Source organism: Macaca thibetana, chromosome 3 (genome assembly GCF_024542745.1).
Source record: "Macaca thibetana thibetana isolate TM-01 chromosome 3, ASM2454274v1, whole genome shotgun sequence".
In the NCBI taxonomy this organism is placed as follows: domain Eukaryota; kingdom Metazoa; phylum Chordata; class Mammalia; order Primates; family Cercopithecidae; genus Macaca; species Macaca thibetana.
The window spans coordinates 18,710,731-18,730,474 of NC_065580.1; the positions used below are offsets into that span (position 1 = coordinate 18,710,731).

Genomic DNA, 19,744 nt, shown 5'->3' on the forward strand with positions numbered 1-19,744 from the left:
ACAAGTTAAATGGCACTACAAGAAAACAATCAGAAAAATCCAGAATGTGGAATATTTTTCAAAACCACTAACATAGTTTCTTTTAAAAGTCAATGTAAATATATATATATATATACAAATTCTATATATATATATTTTTTTAAATAAACTTTTATAAAATAGAGACAGGGTCTCACAATGTTACCCAGGCTGGTCTCGAACTCTTGGGCTCAAGTGTTCCCTCCACCTTGGCCTCCCAAAGTGCTGGGTTTACAGGCATGAGCCACTGTGCCCAGTCACTTATGTAACAACTTTGGGCCATACTTTCCTCATCTGTAAAATGGACATAATATCATCTACCTTGCAGAGCTACTGAGAAGATGAAAGATACTGAATATAAAGCTCTTGGTACAACGCCTAGACACAATGGATGGTAGCTATTATTACTTGTGCTAGTTTTTGGGAAACCAATAAAGGTGACCGAAATGCAGTGTAAGGGAAATACAGGTAAATATGAAAGGACTCTGCCTCACTCCAGAATATGGAGTACTAGATAAAAGCACAGGAGCAGAGAGTTCAGAAAACCAAAACAAAACCCATAAGCCGTAAAAAATATTGATAAATTTGACTATGTAAAAAATAGAAATTGGGGCCGGCGCAGTGGCTCACGCCTGTAATCCCAGCACTTTGGGAGGCCGAGGCAGGCAGATCACGAGGTCAGGAGATTGAGACCATCCTGGCTAACATGGTGAAACCCCGTCTCTACTAAAAATACAAAGAAATTAGCCGGGCATGGTGGCAGGCCCCAGTAGTCCCAGCTACTCAGGAGGCTGAGGTGGGAAAATGATGTGAACCCGGGAGGCGGAGCTTGCAGTGAGCAGAGATCACACCACTGCACTCCAGCCTGGGTGACAGAGCAAGACTCCGTCTCAAATAAAAAAAAGAAAAATAGAAATTGGGCCGGGTGGTTCATGCCTGTAATGCCAGTACTTTGGGAGGCCAAGGTGGGCGGATCACCTGAGGTCGGGAGTTCGAAACCAGCCTGACCAACATAGAGAAACCCCATCTCTACTAAAAATATAAAATTAGCTGTGCTGGCACATTGCCTGTAATCGACAGGCTGAGACAGGAAAATTGGGTTGAACTCGGGAGACAGGGGTTGCAGTAAGCTGAGATCACACCATTGTAGCACTCCAGCCTGGGCAACAAGAGCAAGACTCCTCTCAAAAAAAAAAAAAGAAAAAAAAAGAAATTCTGCAAGGCAAAAATCACTATAAACAAAGAACAAACTGGGAGGAATATTTTCTTTTTCTTTCTTTCTTTCTTTTTTTTTTTTTTTTTGAGATAGAGTCTCACTCTGTTGCCCAGGCTGGAGTGCAGTGCGTGATCTGGGCTCACTGCAACCTCTGCCTCCTGGGTCCAAGCGATTCTCCTTCCTCAGCCTCCCATGTAGCTGGGGTTACAGGCATGCACCACCATGCCCAGCTAATTTTTCTATTTTTAGTAGAGATGGGGTTTCACCATATTGGTCAGGCTGGTCTTGAACTCCTGACCTCATGATTCACCTGCCATGATTCGCCTGTAGCGCTGGGATTACAGGTGTGAGCCACCGCGCCCAGCTGAATATTTTCAATTTATATCAAGCAGAGCTCACGTCCTTACTGAGGAAAGACATCCATACATTAGGAGAATGACCTGCAAAAAGCCTAGGGAGGCCGGGCCGGGGGGTTCACGCCTGAAATCACAGCTGTGTGAGAAGCCGAGGTGGGCAGATGGCTTGAGCCCAGGAGTTCAAGACCAGCCTGGGCAACATGGTGAAACCTTATCTCTACAAAAATACAACAATTATCTGGGCGTGGTGGCATGTGCCTATAGTCCCAGCTACTTGGGAGGCTGAGATGGGAGGATTGCTTAAGCCTGGCAGATTGAGGCTGCAGTGAGCTGTGATTGCGCCACTGCACTCCAGCCTAGGCGACAGAGCAAGTCCCTGTCTTGAAACAAAATAAGCCTACAAAAAGGGAGCCCAGAGAACATAAATTCCATGGTTTCTCCAGGCCCTTCCAGAGGCACCCATTGGGATACAAGGCAGTGGGACAGATAGTTCTTTAGGCTTCATAATGTCCCAGCTGAAATACCTCTCTACAGCCTCCATATCCCTCTTCTCTGGATTTTATACTAAGTCCTCTTCAGACACATATTAGGAACCAATAAATATCTGTTGAGTGAATTCACATGTTAGAGTGCACTTGTTTCCTAGGGCTGCCATTACCCAAGTGCCACAGGCTGGTTGGCTTAAAACAATGGAAAATTCTCTCTCACCGTTCTGGAGGCTGGAAGTTGGAAATCAAAGTGTCAGGAGAGCTATGCTCCCCCTGAAGGCTCTAAGCGGGGGGGCCTTCCTTGCCCCTTCCTAGCCTCTGGTGGCCCAGGCATCCTCGTCTTATGGCAGCATGGCCCTACCCTCTGCCTCCCTCTTCACACAGCCATATTCCCTGTGTCTTTGCGTCTCTCTGTGATATCTCCTCATCATATAAGGATACCAATTGTTAGATTTAGGGTCCACCTAAAGTTACATCCATAATGATTGCATCTCAAGATCCTTAACTAATGACATCTGCAAAGACTCTTTTAAAAATAAGACCAGGCCAGGCACGGTCACTCACACCTGTAATCCCAGCACTTTGGGAGGCCGACGTGGGCAGATCACGAGGTCAAGAGATAGACCATCCTGGCCAACATGGTGAAACCCCGTCTCTACTAAAAATACAAAAATTCGCTGGGCGTGGTGGCACACACCTGTAGTCCCTGCTACTTGGGAGGCTGAGGTTGCAGTGAGCTGAGATTATGCCACTGCACTCTAGCCTGGTGATAGAGTAAGAGTCTGTCTCAAAAAAATTTTAAAAATATCATATTCTAAAGTTCTAAAGTTCTGGGTGGATGTGAACGTATTTTGTGGGCAGGGGGTGAACACTACTCAACCTGCTACACAGAACTTTTTCAGTTGCAAATGACAGGAAACCTCATCTAAGGAGCTTAAATAAATGATTATTGGCAATGCTAGCAAAATATATCTAGTATGTTACCCTGAACAATATCAGGCTTTGATGAGGTTACAAGTCCCTCTCTAAACTAATCGCTGCAGCCAGGCCAGAGGCTGTACCTGAGCTGTTGAGCCAGGGGTAGATTCAATTCCACGGAAAGCACACAGACTGAGGAGGTTGTCTGCAGATACCATTACCAGGAGAAGGGGGAGCCGGTGCTAGGTGGTAGAAAATGTAGTCATCCGCTAGCATGGTCTTCCTCCACAGTCAGTCAGCTCTTGGGCAGCAGTGACTCTTCTCATATCTGTATTCCAGGGACTTGAAGAACAGCAGGCCTTCAAATAAATATTTCCTGAGTTGTTTTTGAATTTTTAACATCATTCAGTCTCCAAGGGCTTCATTCACGGTAAATCTGCGATCCAGAGTCTGATCCAGGGCGAGCCTTCCCCACGGAGGCAGTGTCCTTTGTAAGGCCCTTCTAGGTAGACCGGCTGGCCATCTGTTGTGTAACCATTCATTCTTCAAAACTTCCGTAAAAGAGAAGCAAGAAAGAAGGGTTTGGATCTTGTTAGGGTCAAAGAAGGGCAGGAGAGAAATACAAGTGGTAGATGAAACTGAGCATCAAAGAAATACATCCCCACTTTCCCCTTGGTTCTAACACGCACACACAAATCTCATTATCTGCAGGGTTGGAGTATTGTTACCCTCACATACCCTGGAGCCCTGGTGGAGAATACAGGATTCTGGGTTTAGGCATGTGTCATTCAGTGGTTTAGGCCTGAAATATTGTGCCTTAAACACCCACAGAGGGGCCTTATATCCCAAACACCAGAAGAGCCAATGCCCAGAGGGTGAAATCAGACAGCCCTTAAGCTAGATGAAGCTGGAATTGGTAACCACACTGTGGAGTTTAATTTGCTGACCTAGATGTAGTTTGCAGCCCACAAAATCTCATACCACAGCAAAGCTTTTTCTTGTGCTGAGACAGCTGGCTGAGCGTGATGTTGCAATGACTCAGTTCTCAGTAAAGGGTCTGAAGAAATTAGGGGCAGGGCTACAGCCCCAAGACCACAGCCCCAAGAGACCTTCCTGTTTATTCCATGGGTGAGAGAAGGGGAACCTTCTGTTTGTGGGCACTGGTATTTCATCAGAAGAGACAAGGCTGGGCTCTGGGTTTGAGCTGTGTGTACACAGTCAACACATGACAGTCAGACAATTATACTCAGAGTGAGAATTCATACCTGGCCACACAGGCCAAAAGCATCTCTAAAAGCTGTCCTTAGGCTGGGCGTGGTGGCTCACGCCTGTAATCACAGCAGTTTGGGAGGCCAAGGCGGGTGGATCATGAGGTCAGGAGTTCGAGACCAGCCTGGCCAACATGGTGAAACCCTGTCTCTACTAAAAATACAAAAATTAGCTGGGCGTGGTGGTGCACGCTTGATGTCCCAGCTACTCAGGAGGCAGAGGTTGCAGTGAGCCGAGATCATACCACTGCACTCCAGCCTGAGCGAAAGAGCAAGACTCCATCTCAATAAATAAATAAATAAATAAATAAATAAATAAATAAATAAAAGCTGTTCTTAAAACTATGTGAATCAAATCATATTTTTTCCTTGACTTCCATTTTAAAATTGGACATAGGTTTATATGAGGAGGCCTAATTCAAGAAAACCAGAGTTGAAAACTCTGGGGACTAGGAGGACTTCCCATTAAACGTAGCCAACTGAGCATGTGCATACTGCTGGGCCTCCTCCCAAAACCCACTAAAATGTGAGTCAAGAGACTTTTTTTTAAAAAAGCATAGGTCCATAAGAGAGGTAAGAGCAGAGAGAGGCATCAAAAAAATGTTTAAGCTGGAAATTTGATTGAGAGATAATGAACCTCACATACCAGAGTACAAGGTCTCAAAATGGGGAAGCCAAGAAAACAAGCCAATCCATGCCTCTGAAACACCCCCAAAGGCCTAGGAATTGGAGGCACCAGAAACTTCTGAAAAGGCATGGCTGTGGCTGAAAACTAGAGCACTGATTAAAAGTTTTCTTCCAGCCTGGGCAACATAGTAAGACCCCATCTCTACAAAAAACACAAAAATTAGCCAGGTGTGGTGGTGCACAACTGTGGTCCCAGCTACTCAGGAGGCTGAGGCGGGAGGGTCACTTGAGTCCAGGAGATTGAGGCTGCAGTGAGTCATGCTCGGTTCACTGCACTCCAGCCTAGGCAACAGGGCAAGAAAAAAATAAAAATAAAAAGTTTTCTTAAGCAATAGTTAAGGCTGGGCACGGTGGCTCACGCCTGTAATCCCAGCACTTTGGGAGGCTGAGGCGGGTAGATCACTTGAGGTCAGGAGTTTAAGACCAGCCTTGCCAACATGGTGAAACCCCATTTCTACTAAAAATACAAAAATTAGCCAGGCATGGTGGTGCATGCCTATATTCCCAGCTATTCAGGAGGCTGAGGCAGGAGAATCATTTGAACCTGGGAGGCAGAGGTTGCAGTAAGCCAAGATGGTGCCACTATACTCCAGCCTGGGCCACAGAGTGAGACTCATCTCAAAAAAAAAAAAAAAAAGATAGTTAATCCCTGCAATTCTTCCCTTAGCCTATGCAACAAGCTACTACCTTCTCTCAGCCTTCATCAGAGACGGACCACTTATTGTATGGGGAGTTTGAGTTAGAGGAACTTTGGACTTAGGAACAACTGAAGGTGGAAGATTAGTACCAAAGAAGGGGGATGAAATGAAAGTCAATGTACCGGCCAGTGAACCCGTGCTGTCCTCACATTTGACTCCTAGACACTGGTAGGCATATTTATAACTATGGGGAGGGAGTTCAGAGAACTCCCCTAGAAAACTGACCACCAAAAGAAGAGACATGGAAAAGTATCATAAGGGAGTCCCCTAAGAATGACTGGCCCCTGTCTGATCACCCCATTCTAAAATCACTCCATCATACATGAAAATCTTTTTTTTGTTTTGCTTTGTTTGTTCTGTTTCATTTTGAGACAGAGTCTCGCTCTGTCATCCCGGCTGGAGTGCAGTGGTACAATCTCGGCTCACTGTAACCTCTGCCTCCCCGGTTCAAGTGATTCTGCTGCCTCAGCCTCCTGAGTAGCTGGGATGACAGGCGTGCGCCACCACGCCCAGCTAATGTTTGTATTTTTAGTAGAGATGGGGTTTCACCATGTTGGTCAGGCTATTCTCGAACTCCTGACCTCGTGATCCACCCGCCTCAGCCTCCCATAGTGCCGGGATTATAGGCGTGAGACACCACGCTGGGCCTGTTTTTTTTTTTTTTTTTTTTTTTTTTTTGAGACGGAGTCTGCTCTGTCGCCCAGGCTGGAGTGCAGTGGCCGGATCTCAGCTCACTGCAAGCTCCGCCTCCCGGGTTCACGCCATTCTCCTGCCTCAGCCTCCCAAGTAGCTGGGACTACAGGCGCCCGCCACCTCGCCCGGCTAGTTTTTTGTATTTTTTAGTAGAGATGGGGTTTCACCGTGTTAGCCAGGATAGTCTCGATCTCCTGACCTCGTGATCCACCCGTCTCGGCCTCCCAAAGTGCTGGGATTACAGGCTTGAGCCACCGCGCCCGGCCTGTTTTGTTTTTTGAGATGGAGTTTCACTCTTGTTGCTCAGGCTGGAGTGCAAGGGTGCAATCTTGGCTCACTGCACCCTCCGCCTCCCAGGTTCAAGCAATTATCCTGCCTCAGCCTCCCGAGTAGCTGGGATGCGCCACCACGCCTGGCTAATTTTGTACTTTTAGTGGAGATGGGGTTTCACCATGTTGGTCAGGCTGGTCTCAAACTCCCAACCTCAGGTGATCTGCCCGCCTCAGCCTCCCAAAGTGCTGGGATTACAGGTGTGAGCCACCACATCCGGCCCTACTAATTTTGTATTTTCAGTAGAGATGGGGTTTCACCATGTTAGTCAGGCTGGTCTCGAACTCCCGACCTCAGGTGATCCACCTGCCTCACGCTCCCAAAGTGCTGGGATTACGGGTGTGAGCCACCACGCACCTGGACGCAAATCTTTTTTAAACCAGGGTTTTCGTATGTAATTCTTAAATAGGAATAGACAACAAAAAACAGCTAGATAATTTGTGAAAAGTCTCTATCATGAGAGACAGAGATCAAAACAAGCAAACAGAAAAAAAGAAGAACCTACACAGAAGAGAGCCAATAAAGGGAGGAGAAGAAAAACAAACAAACAAACAAAAAAACCACACAACAATACATATGCTCAGAGAGATAAAAGTAGATTTTTATGTCCATGAAAAATAAGAATAGGATTGTCTCCATTGGATTCTGCAGAAGCAGATGCTGAAACAGTTTGCAGTGTGAGATATTTCTTAGGGATCAACTGTTACGGAAAGGGTGAGGAGGAAACAGAATCAGGCTTAGGGAGAAGTCAAGCGATGATGCAGGACTCATGAAGCCCTGGCCAACTCATGAGGAGCATACAGCAGCATACATCAGGGTTGTTCTGGGTTGGGCCAAAATTGCCAGGCATTTGTATCCTGGTCTTGATCAGTTGTTGGACTAGCCTGGGATAGGTGTGCCCTTAAGCAGGGCAGCTGCAGCCAAGGCAGTCCCGAGAAAGAGCTGACAGCAAGGTCAATGTGTGCTCCCTGAAGGTGGATCTGCACAGTGTATCCCCCTGCCCAAGGATATTGTTTCTTTCTTTTTCTTTCTTTCTTTTTTTTGGTTTGAGACAGTCTTGCTCTGTCACCCAGGCTGGAGTGCAGTGGTGCTCACTGCAACCTCTGCCTCCTGGGTTCAAGGGATTTTCCTGCCTCAGCCTCCCGAGTAGCTGGGATTACAGGCATGTGCCACCACGCCCAGCTAATTTTTGTATTTTTAGTAGAGGTGGGGTTTCGCCATGTCAGCCCTGCTGGTCTTGAACTCCTGACCTCAGGTGATCCACTGGCCTCGGCCTCCCAAAGTGCTGGGATTACAGGCATGAATCACTGCACCCGGCCAATATTGTTCCTTAAAACTGCATATTCAACTAATAAAAGCATTCAAGGAAGGTTGAGCTGTGATAGTAGAAACTAAAAAATCAAGAGGTCAGGTGTGGTGGTTCATGCCTGTAATCCCAACACTTTGGAAGGCTGAGGCAGGAGGATCTCTTGAGCCTAGGAATTCGAGACCAGACTGGGCAACATAGCGAGACCCTATCTCTACAAAAAATAAAAAATTTGTCAAGCATGGTGGCACATGCCTGTTGTCCCACCTACTTGGGAGGCTAAGGTAGGAGGATCGCTTGAGACTGGAAGTTTAAGGCTGCAGTGAGCTATGATCACACCACTGCATCCTAGCTTGGGTGACAGAGTGAGACCCTGTCTCAAAAAAAAAAAAAAAAAAAAAAGGCCGGGCGCGGTGGCTCAAGCCTGTAATCCCAGCACTTTGGGAGGCCGAGACGGGCGGATCACGAGGTCAGGAGATCGAGACCATCCTGGCTAACACGGTGAAACCCCGTCTCTACTAAAAATACAAAAAACTAGCCGGGCGAGGTGGCGGGCGCCTGTAGTCCCAGCTACTCCGGAGGCTGAGGCAGGAGAATGGCGTAAACCCGGGAGGCGGAGCTTGCAGTGAGCTGAGATCCGGCCACTGCACTCCAGCCCGGGCTACAGAGCAAGACTCCGTCTCAAAAAAAAAAAAAAAAAAAAAAAAAAAAAAAAAAAAAAAAAAAAAAAAAAGAAAAGTCAGAAGATAAAGTTGAAAAAAATTGCAGAAAGTAAGGAAAAAAGGGTCAGAAAATAGGAGAAAGACAGTTAGAAAATCAGAGACCTTTTAAATCAATTTAGGAAGTCTGACATTTGAGCAATTGGAGTTCCATAAAGAGAGAATACAGAAAATGGAAAGGAGGAAATAATGTTTTACAAAATAACAGTAATTCAAGAAAAAAAATTCTAAAATGGAAGACCATATGTTTCTAGATTGAAAGGGCCTACCCGAGTATCCAAGGCAATGAATGGAAAAAAAATCGCTACCAAGGCACAACACTGTGAAATTTCAGAACAACTATGAATAAGAAGATCTAAAAAGCTTCCAGGATAAAAAAAAAAAAAAAATAGCAGGTTATGTACTACGGATCAGAAATGGCAATAGCTTTCCTCTTCTCAAGCACAACGCTGGAAGCCGGAATGTGATGAATTCAAAGCTAACATGCAAGTGTGAATGAAGCATGAAGACATTTTGAGAAATGTAAGCTTTCAAAATTTTAACCTCGCAAGCAGCCTTCCTTTTTTTACTTTATTTTTTATTTGAGATGGAGTCTCGCTCTGTCCCCCAGGCTGGAGAGCAGTGGTGTCATCTGTGCTCACTGTGACCTCCACCTCCCGGGTTCAAGTGATTCATGTGCCTCAGCCTCCCAAGGAGCTGGGATCACAGGTGTGCACCACCGCGCTTGGCTAAGTTTTGTATTTTTAGTAGAGACAGGGTTTTGCCATGTTGGACACGCTGGTCTTGAACTCCTGGCCTCAAGTGATCCACCTGCCTCAGCCTCCCAAAGTGCTGGGATTACAGGCAGAAGCCACCACACCCAGCCCAAACAGCTTTTCTCAGGAAACTATAGGATGATATACTCCATGAAAATGAAGGAATAAAGAGGAAGCCTTGAAGGCCAGGAAATGGGAAGAGAGCAGAGTTGGGAGCAGGAGGATAGCGATGGAGGACTTGAGGATGTCTCCTAGAAAAACACATGAAACCAGCAGACAACCTGCTATGTCTAAATACAGTGAGCAAAGATTTACATTTCCAGTAGAGTGTGGAGAAGAATTAGCAATAGGTACATAGGCAGTTGAACAAATACAAAGTGAGACAATATTTATCTTCAGGGAAAACAAGAAAAAGTTTGTACCAGATAGGAAATATAATCATGTTACACTTCACAGCTCAGCCATGAATAATGGTTGCATTGTCAGAATAAACACTGGCTACTGATTAAACCAGAAATTGCAACACAAGCAAATTAGGAGGATAGGGGAAGAGAAGATATATGATAGCTAAATCCTTGTTTTCCAAAGAAGGAAGACAACAGATAATAAATGCAACGGAGAAAACCGGAGAAGCTGGTGAAAGCTAAAAAGAGGCTGCTTCTGATAATTAAGGGTGGGAATAGTGGGGAAGGAATTGCTTGCTTTAAGATTTTAAAGATTATTTTACTTTTCAAATAATACAAATATGTTATCTGTTAATAACTAAAGAAAGATCATTATTGAATTACAGAAGAAGTTAAACTAGTAGTGGCTATTATTTATTGAGTGCTTATAATATGCCAGAAACCATGGTAGGCATTTTACTGATAGTATCTTATTTATTTATTTGTTCATTTATTTGAGACAGGGTCTTGCTTTGTCACCCAGACTGGAGTGCAGTGGCACAATCACGGCTCACTGCAGCCTCAACCTCCTGGGCTTAAGCAATCTTCCCACCTCAGCCTCCCGAGTAGCTGGGACTACATACGTGCACCACCGTACTGGCTAATTTTTTAAATTTTTTGTAGAGATGGGGTTTTGCCTTCTTGGCCAGGCTGGTCTGGAACTCCTGGCCTCAAATGATCTGTCCACCTCAGCCTCTCAAAGTTCTGGGATTACAGGTGTGAGCCACTGTGCCAGGCCTCTAATTTGGTCTCTAAATAAACAAATAAATAAAACAAGATGCCCCATCAGACACTATAGAGCAGCGATTCCCACCTTTTTCTGCACTTTTGAAAGGACAATGATCATGTACGCTCCTTACTCCCACCTGGGAGTCCAGGGTTACACATAATTCCTCACTGTAAATTCATCCTTTTCTCTCCTAAAGAAGGAAGAATATCTAAATAAGTTAGTTAAAGTGACATTATTTTTGGAATAACCTAAAATCTTCTCAAACATAATTTTTTTAAAAATAGATCGGCCAGGTGCAGTGGCTCACTCCTGAGATCCCAACACATTAAGAGGCCGAGGCGGGCGGATCACCTGAGGTCAGGAGTTTGAGACCAGCCTGGCCAACATGGTGAAATCCCGTCTCTACTGAAATACAAAAAAAAAAAAAAAAATTAGCTGGGTGTGGTGCCGCACACCTGTAATTCCAGCTACTCGGGAGGCTGAGGCATGAGAATCACTTGAACCCAGGAGGGAGAGGCTGCAGTGAGCCAAGATTGGCACCCCTGCACTCCAGCCTGGGTGACAGAGGGAGACTCAGTCTCAAAAAATAAAAATAAAATAAAATAAAATAAAATAATAAAATAAAGTAGACATTACAAATCCCAGGATCTTAACTACTGTTAGTAACCAGGTCCCTGTGGCTCACAACCATTGGAAGAAATGCAGCCACACAGGGCCTTGGAGACGTGTCTGCGGCTCCACACTGAGTTGATGGCAGAGCCCAGAGCCCCTGCCTTTTATAGCGCGTGTTAACAGAACAACTGGCTAGGATGTACTTCTACAGATGGTGGCAAGTGCATGAGGCTTGACCATCTGAGCAAGCTTGTCATGGGGCCAGAGCTCTTTCTTTCCCTGTCAGGGCCACTCTTTACAAATGTACCAAAAAAGCTTTTATTGTCAGAGAAAAATAATTCCATTTTGATCTAGATATCGTGTGGAGTCCATTCCTTCAGTAAACTTTTTTTTTTTTTTTTTTTTTTTGAGATGCAGTCTTGTTCTTGTAGCCCAGGCTGGAGTGCAGTGGCACGATCTTAACTCACTGTAACCTCTGCCTTCCAGCTTCAAGTGATTCTCCTGTCTCAGCCTCCTGAGTAGCTGGGATTACAGGTGCCCACCACCACACCTAATTTTTGTATTTTTAGTAGAGATGGGGTTTCGCCATGTTATGGCTCGAACTCCTGACCTCGTGATCTGCCTGCTTCGGCCTCCCAAAGTGCTGGGATCACAGGCATGAGCCACCGCGGCCGGCCAGTAAACATTTTATTGAATATCTATTATGTGTCAGTTAAGGCAATAGCTAGGCTGGGTGTGGCAGCTCATGACTGTAATCCCTCCTCTTGGGAGGCCGAAGTGGAACCATTGCTTCAGTCCAGTTGGAGACCAGACTGGTCAACATAAGGAGACCCTGTCTCTACAAAAAATAAAAAATTAGCCAGGCGTGGTGGTGCAAGCCTATAGTTCCAGCTACTCATGAGACTGAAGCAGGAGGATTGCTTGAGCAATCCAGGAGGTCGAGGCTACAGTGAGCCGTGATGGTGTGACTGCACTCCACTCCAGCCTGGGCCACACAGTGAGACCCTGTCTCAAAATAAAATATAATTTAAAAGGCAATAACTAGACCAGTGGTGTAAACAAATTCTTTTTAAGAAACAAAATCTTTTTTTTTTTTTTTTTTAAAGAAACACAGTATCTGACAGACATGCAATATTACAATGGAGATGAAAATAGGGCTGTAGCCACTGAAGGTGGTAGGTAGGGATGGAAGAGATTCATCCTGTTCACTGTGCTTCCTCCTCAACCCGACCTGGGGTCCCACGTGATGCTTTGCAGAACACACTTAGAAAAAAGCTACAAAGCGTTCTACTGACAACTAGCTGGAGCCTGTGGATATTCAAAATAAATAGATTTACTTTGGATATAATTCCCTTCTGTGACATATATGTCCAATAATAAATTGCTAGACACTGTTACATTGATCAGTGCTCACTGAAATACTCGTTATCTTTGTGTGAGAGTGTATGTGTGTGTTGTGTTGGTTGATTTAGTTTTACATACATTTGTACTGTTTCTCAAAAGAATGCATCTTATAATTAGGGTTTGTTGGCAGAAAAAAAGTTGCAGGGGATTTGAATATATCCATTTGGGTTTATAACATTAACCAGTATTTATCAACTTTTGCAGAGCATTAGAAGCACCTGCAAGTTCCTATTAAAAAATAGTAATGCTTGTTAAGAACATGTATTCTTGGCTGGGCACGGTGGCTCACACCTGTAATCCCAGCACTTTGGGAGGCCAAGGTGGGTGGATCACTAGGTCAGGAGTTTGAGAACAGCCTGACCAACATGGTGAAACCCTGTCTCTATTAAAAATACAAAAATTAGCCGGGTGTGGTGGCACACACCTGTAATCCCAGCTACTTAGGAGGCTGAGGCAGGAGAATCGCTTGAACCTGGGAGGCGGAGGTTGCAGTGAGCCGAGATCGTGCCACTGCACTCCAGCCTGGGCGACAGAGTGAGACTCCGTCTCAAAAACAAACAAACAAACAATCAAACAAGCAAACAAACAAAATATTCTTGGGCCCTGCCTCAGACATATGGAAATAGAACAGGACTATGGAGGGGGGAATTAGCAGGAATCTATGTTTTTCCTTCAACCTTTTATTTTGAAAATATTCAAACTTACAGAAAAATTGAAAGAATACAGCAACCACCCCATACCTTCTACAAAGATTCCACAATTAACATTTTACCACATTGAGTTTTTTTTTCCCCCCTCTCTCTCTATCCCCTCCTTCTTCGCATCTACAGAATTTCTTACTGAGACCTTTGAAGGTATATGTCAGACATCATGACACCGCATTCATGTTGTGGGTTACACTGTGTCCCAATGAAAGAAACGCTGACGTCCTAACCTCTGATACCTTGAATGTGACCTTAGTGGTAAATAGGGTCTTTGCAGAGGTACTCGAAATGAAGTCACACTGGATTAAAGTGGGCCCTACATCCAATAACTGCCGTCCTTATAAGGGAGAGAGAGAGTTGAAGACATGGAGAGACACACAGGGAAGAAGGCCACCTGATGTTGCTGATGTTGTCACCAACCAAGGGACGCCAAGGATTGCCAGCAACTACCAGAGGCTGGAAGAGGCAAGGAAGACTCGTCCCTAGAGCCTTCAGACAGAGCATGGCTCCACCAACACCTTGATTTTGGACTTGAACTGTGAGAGAAGAAATTTCTGTGTTGCAAACTACCCGGCTTGTGGCAATTTATTACCGCAGCCCTAGGAAACTAATACAACTCCTGAATACAGGTGTTACCTAAATGTGGGCATTTAGTGGGACTCGGGGTATTCTCCCCATAACCAATATCATTAGCACGCCTAAGAAAATTAACAATAATTTTATGATATCCAATCCATAATCAGATATATCCAATTGTTCTCAAAATATCTTTTATAGATATTTTTCCTTTTTTTGATCCAGGATCCAATCAAAATATCTTACATGCATTTATTATGTCTCTCTAATTTCTTTTATTCTAAAATAATTCATCATAGAAAATGACTTCTTGATGTGTCCAGGTTTTAAAGAAAAAAATTATTCTCAAGCAGTAAGAAAGACTTAATTCAAGACTATTGCAATAGGAGTGCTGCGATAGGGGAGTGCGATCTGGCTCAGCTCCGAGTACAAGGACAAGTGGGGGTTCACAGCCAAAGAGCAGGATGAGGGGTCAGTGGACGGGAAATTACTAACAGGAATTTCCTGGTCTTGAACTCCCAACCTCAGGTGATCTGCCCGCCTCGGCCTCCCAAAGTGCTAGGATTACAGGTGTGAGCTACCACGCCTGCCTTTTTTTTTTTTTTTTTTTTTTTTTTTTGAGACAGAGTCTCGCTCTGTCCTTTCCCATTAATTCTAAATTGCCAATAATCATAGTTTAGAATGAGCTTGATCGACCCATGATGGGAGACATCAAGCGTAGGTGATTCTTGCTAAAGACAGGCTAAGGGCTTAGATATCAAGGAAGCGGGGTGAGGTGCTTGATCAGATAGCTAGGGTGGAGGGATGACTTGGCAGGATTCTTTGTAAGACTGGCTGCGCAGACCAAAGACAAGACGGGGGCCAAGGTCCAGGCCTAGTTGAAAAGAGGGCTCAGAGGAGTCTGACTAAAGTTTGGTCAGGGAGACAGCCTTTGTCACAGGTTAGTTGTCTCATAGTACGTTCCACACTGTGCATTTGTCTTTTCTTTTCTTTTTCTTTTTTTTTTTTTGAGATAGAGTTTTGCTGTTGTTGCCAGACTGGAGTGCAATAGCGTGATCTCAGCTCACCACAACCTCCGCCTCCTGGGTTCAAGTAATTCTCCTGCCTCAGCCTCCCAAGTAGCTGGGATTACAGGCATGCACCACCACGCCTGGCTAATTTTGTATTTTTAGTAGAGACGGGGTTTCTCCATGTTGGTCAGGCTGGTCTCAAATTCCTGACCTCAGGTGATCCGCCCGCCTCAGCCTCCCAAAGTGCTGGGATTACAGGCGTGAGCCACCGCGCCCAGCCTTACATTTGTCTTTTCATCCTTTTGGTGGGATTTAACTTGTTCCTCTATCACCATTAAGTCATGAGGCTTGATTAGATTCATGTTTATCACATATGGCAGGAATAATTCATAGGTGGTAGTATTAAGTATTTCAGATTACATCACATCACAAAGTGCATAAGTGCATAACAGCTGCACTATTAGCGATGCTTAGTTGTTGTTTTTATTTTTATTTTTGGAGACGGGGTCTTTCTCTATTGCCTAGGCTGGTGTGCAGTGGCATGATCATAGCTCACTCACTGCAGCCTTGAACTCCTGGGCTCAAGCAATCCTCCCACCTCGACCTCTGTAGTAGCTGGGACTGCAGATAAGTGCCACCTATGCCTGGCTAATTTTTTATTTTTTGGTAGAGACAGAGTCTCACTATGTTGTCAAGGCTGGTCTCGAACTCCAGGCCTTAAGCAATCCTCCTGCCTCAGTCTCCAACGTGGTGGGATCACAGGCATGAGCCACTGTGCCTGGCTGAGTTTGATCACTTTGGTAAGGTGAGGACCACCAGCTATCTCCATTGAAAAAGGCAATTTTCCCTTTGGTAATTTGCAAGTCATCTGCAGGTAATACTTTAGCCCAATGTGAGTATCTTGCTCTGCAATAACCTTTTGTCCAGTGGTTTCATCAAAAATCTTTATTTAATTGGGGGTTTCCAAATAGTGATTTCTAATTCTATCATTCCTTTCAGTTTTATTAGCTGGTATTTCCCTTCCTTTATTCCTTGTTTTGAATATCACTAGAGAGTTTTAAAAATTGTGTTATCAGGCCAGGCACGGTGGCTCATACCTGTAATCCCAGCACTTTGGGAGGCCAAGGTGGTCAAGAGTTTGAAACCAGCCTGGCCAATATGGCGAAACCCCGTCTCTACTAAAAATACAAAAATTAGCCGGGCATGGTGGTGCGTGCCTGCAGTCCCAGCTACCCAGGAGGTTGAGGCAGAACAATCTCTTGAGTCTGGGAAGCGGAGGTTGCAGTGAGCCGAGGTTGTGCCACTGCACTCCAGCCTGGTTGATGGAGCGAGACTCCATCTCAAAAAAAAAAAAAAAGGCCGGGCGCGGTGGCTCATGCCTGTAATCCCAGCACTTTGGGAGGCCGAGGCGGGCGGATCACAAGGTCAGGAGATCGAGACCACGGTGAAACCCCGTCTCTACTAAAAATACAAAAAATTAGCCGGGCGCGGTTGTGGGCGCCTGTAGTCCCAGCTACTCGGGAGGCTGAGGCAGGAGAATGGCGTGAACCCAGGAGGCGGAGCTTGCCGTGAGCCGAGATCGCGCCACTGCACTCCAGCCTGGGCGACAGAGCGAGACTCCGTCTCAAAAAAAAAAAAAAAAAATTGTGTTACCAACTATATTGAGTATTTATTTTGATGTTCGGATTGACCTAAATTTGGCCAGTAAAATTTCCTTCAAGCTGGTTGCCGTCTTGGAACACTTCTTTGTCTTCTGGCACAATTTGATGGCCCAGGCTCACTTTCCCTGCCCCAGACTGGGGACCCACCATTTCTCCAAGGGGCAGAAAACATGGTCATCCTCTCAATTACCTAGAGCAATGGTATCACATTCCACCAGCCTGGCCAACATGATGAAATCCCATCGCTACTAAAAAAAATACAAAAATTAGCCGGGCATGGTAGCAGTGCCTGTAGTTCCAGCTAATTGGGAGGCTGAGGCATGAGAATCGTTTGAAGCCTGGAGGTGGAGGTTGCAGTAAGCTGAGATTGTGCCACTGCACTCCAGCCTGGGTGACAGAGCAAGACTCTGTCTCAAAAAAAAAAAAAAAAAAAAAAAAAAAAAAAAAAAGAAAAAGAAAGAAAGAAAAAAGAAAACAGAATAATGGTATCACATTCCTTACCTATTTAAAATTAGCTTAATAGTAGCTAATGTTGATCAAGTGCTGGGCACTGGGCCACATGTTTCCATGCATCGTCATTTAATTCACATGTTAATTCTTTACAGTAGATTATGTTACTTATCCCTATTTTACAGATGAGGAAATCAGGGTGTGGAAAAGTTAAGTAAACTGCCCAGGTCCTCTCAGCTGGCAAGAGGAGGAGCTAGCAATTGGAACTCTAATCATTCTGATGCCAAAGCCCACGCTTGGAACCACCATAATCTATTGACCATTTGGCTACAAAAGAAGAAAACTCCTTAAGCGGCACTGAACTTGATAATATCTACATTTTTAAAAACAACCATGCTTTAAGGTAATAGGTATTAAGCAAAATTTAGGGAAAGAAATCCTTGAGTACAATCTGGAAACTTTCTCATTCCCTTTTTTTTTTTTTTTTTTTGAGCTGGAATCTTGCTCTGTTGCCCAGGCTGGAGTGCAGTGGTGCGATCTTGGCTCAGGTCCAGCGATTCTCCTGCCTCAGTCTCCTGAGTAGCATGTGCCACCACGCCCAGCTAATTTTGTAGTTTTAGTAGAGACGGGGTTTCGCCATGTTAGCCAGGCTGGTCTTGAACTCCTGACCTCAGGTGATCTGCCCGCCTCGGCCTTCCAAAGTGCTAGGATTACAGGTGTGAACCACCGCACCTGCCTTTTTTTTTTTTTTTTTTTTTTTTGAGACGGAGTCTCGCTGTGTCTCCCAGGCTGGAGTGCAGTGGCGTGATCTCGGCTCACTGCAAGCTCCGCCTCCCGGGTTCACGCCATTCTCCCGCCTCAGCCTCCCAAGTAGCTGGGACTACAGGCGCCCGCCACCACGCCCGGCTAGTTTTTTGTATTTTTAGTAGAGACGGGGTTTCACCATGTTAGCCAGGATAGTCTCGATCTCCTGACCTAGTGATCCACCCGCCTCGGCCTCCCAAAGTGCTGGGATTACAGGCTTGAGCCACCGCGCCCGGCCTTTTTTTTTTTTTGGAGACAGAGTCTTGCTCTGTCCTTTCTCATTGATTCTAAATTGCCAATAATCATAGTTTAGAATGATCTTGATCGACCCAGAATATGAGGAGAAAGCTTTCTTAAAACTCAACCAGAAGACTTATCATGAAGTGAATTGGAGCAGGGACTTTGGACCAAGGGAATGCTGAAAGCCCTTCCAGCTTCTCACCTGCGAGTCTTTTCTGTGCTTCTGAGATGGTCCATTCAGAGCTTAAGCTGTCCAGGGTAATGAAAGTGTTAGTGAGGGAGAAGAGAAAGCTGCTATGATGATGTAACTATGCCAGGTTGTCTTTGTCACAGGGTGCTGGGGAAGGGGATAGGGAGGGGGACACCTGCCAAGTTGGGGGCTGTGACTGCTTGGACAAAGGAGCGCCTTTTTCTAACCTGCACAGAGGTGCAGACAAGCACTGCAGGCTAGCAGAGGCCTGAGCGGAGTCAAGTTCTTTCAGTTTAAAGTTGACTGTTCTAGGTTCAAGGGTGAATGACTTTCTATTATCTCTTAATAAGAGAAAACTTCCTCCTCCCAACAAGAATTTCCAGTTGTGGTTATTAGCCTAGGTGTAACTGAAATTGAAAAGTAATTGTATTTCTCTTAGCCGCTAAGGTTGCCTCCAGCAACCTGCCCGAGTCCTGCTCTCACTCTCAGGAGGAGAGTCTTTCGCCTTGTATTCCTTTTTTCCCTCCTCCACATGGACTTTAGGGTCCAGTTTTAAGTCCCGGACCTGTTTAGTAACTAGCTTTAATCACAGGGCACCAAGTCTCTGGCCTCTCCATGCTTCCTCCTTCCCTTCCTGGGTCTTAGCCAGGACAGGGAGCAGTACCTACCTGAGTACACAGAGCAGTGGTGAGAGGTGTCCCAGGGAGCCATCTCAGGGAACCCATTAAGATAAAGGGGAAGAATAAACAGAAGCAGATGTTCCTTCAGCCCCAGTCCCCAGCCCACTGAAAAACAGGAAGCTGGGATGGCAGCTGATAAGGGCTGTCTCCAGGGCTGGGCCGGGACTCCTTGGAGCCAGGGGCTGGGTTGGGTTTCTCAGTCCTCATCTCGCCAGGACAGTCTCTTTTTCCTTTTCCTTCATTACTAGGAGAAAGCACAAACACAGTCCCCCATTACCACAAATTATGCAGTTGAGGTCCCACATTTGGGGAAATTGCAAGGGTCAGCCCATCCAGAGTGCAATGGATGAGCCTTGCCCTGGGCAGATCATTTTTGTGATCATGGTATCTCCCCCACCAGGTAAGTATCTCCAGGCCAATCTTTTTTCCCTACCATGGGGACAGGTCAGAGGCACTTTACCTCCATATGAATACAAATCAAATTGTATTCACATTCTATCGTTAATGCCTGCGGCCACTTGAAATTCAAAAGATGGGGCCAGTGTCTCAATTCAAAAGTTGGGGCTGGTGTCTCAGTCTGTAATCCCAGCACTTTGGGAGGCCAAGGTAGGTGGATCACTTGAGGTCAGCAGTTCGAGATGAGCCTGGCCAACATGAAGAAACCCCATCTCTACCAAAAATATAAAAAATTAGCCCAGTGTGATGGCAGGCACCTGTAATCCCAGCTACTTGAGAGGCTGAGGCAGGAGAATCGCTTGAACCCAGGAGGTGGAGATTGCAGTGAGTCG

At 45.5% G+C, this 19,744-nt stretch overlaps 1 protein-coding gene and 1 non-coding gene across 34 annotated transcripts in view; both read right to left on the bottom strand.

Annotated features, from left to right (window-relative positions):
* The window catches only part of NDUFB2 (NADH:ubiquinone oxidoreductase subunit B2), a 1,166,996-nt gene that overhangs the window by 440,012 nt on the left and 707,240 nt on the right, over positions 1-19,744 (bottom strand). The window contains exon 1 of one of the 33 annotated variants that reach the window (XM_050782331.1): positions 7,666-7,670. The exons of the other annotated variants lie outside the window; for them this stretch is intronic. The gene's annotated coding sequence lies outside the window, so the exon portion shown is untranslated. Of the gene's footprint in view, positions 1-7,665; positions 7,671-19,744 lie in introns of those variants that run through there. 33 annotated transcript variants of the gene reach the window in all.
* LOC126951894 (U1 spliceosomal RNA) lies at positions 19,202-19,364 on the bottom strand. The gene has a single exon (XR_007724728.1). It is a non-coding gene; the product is annotated as a U1 spliceosomal RNA (small nuclear RNA).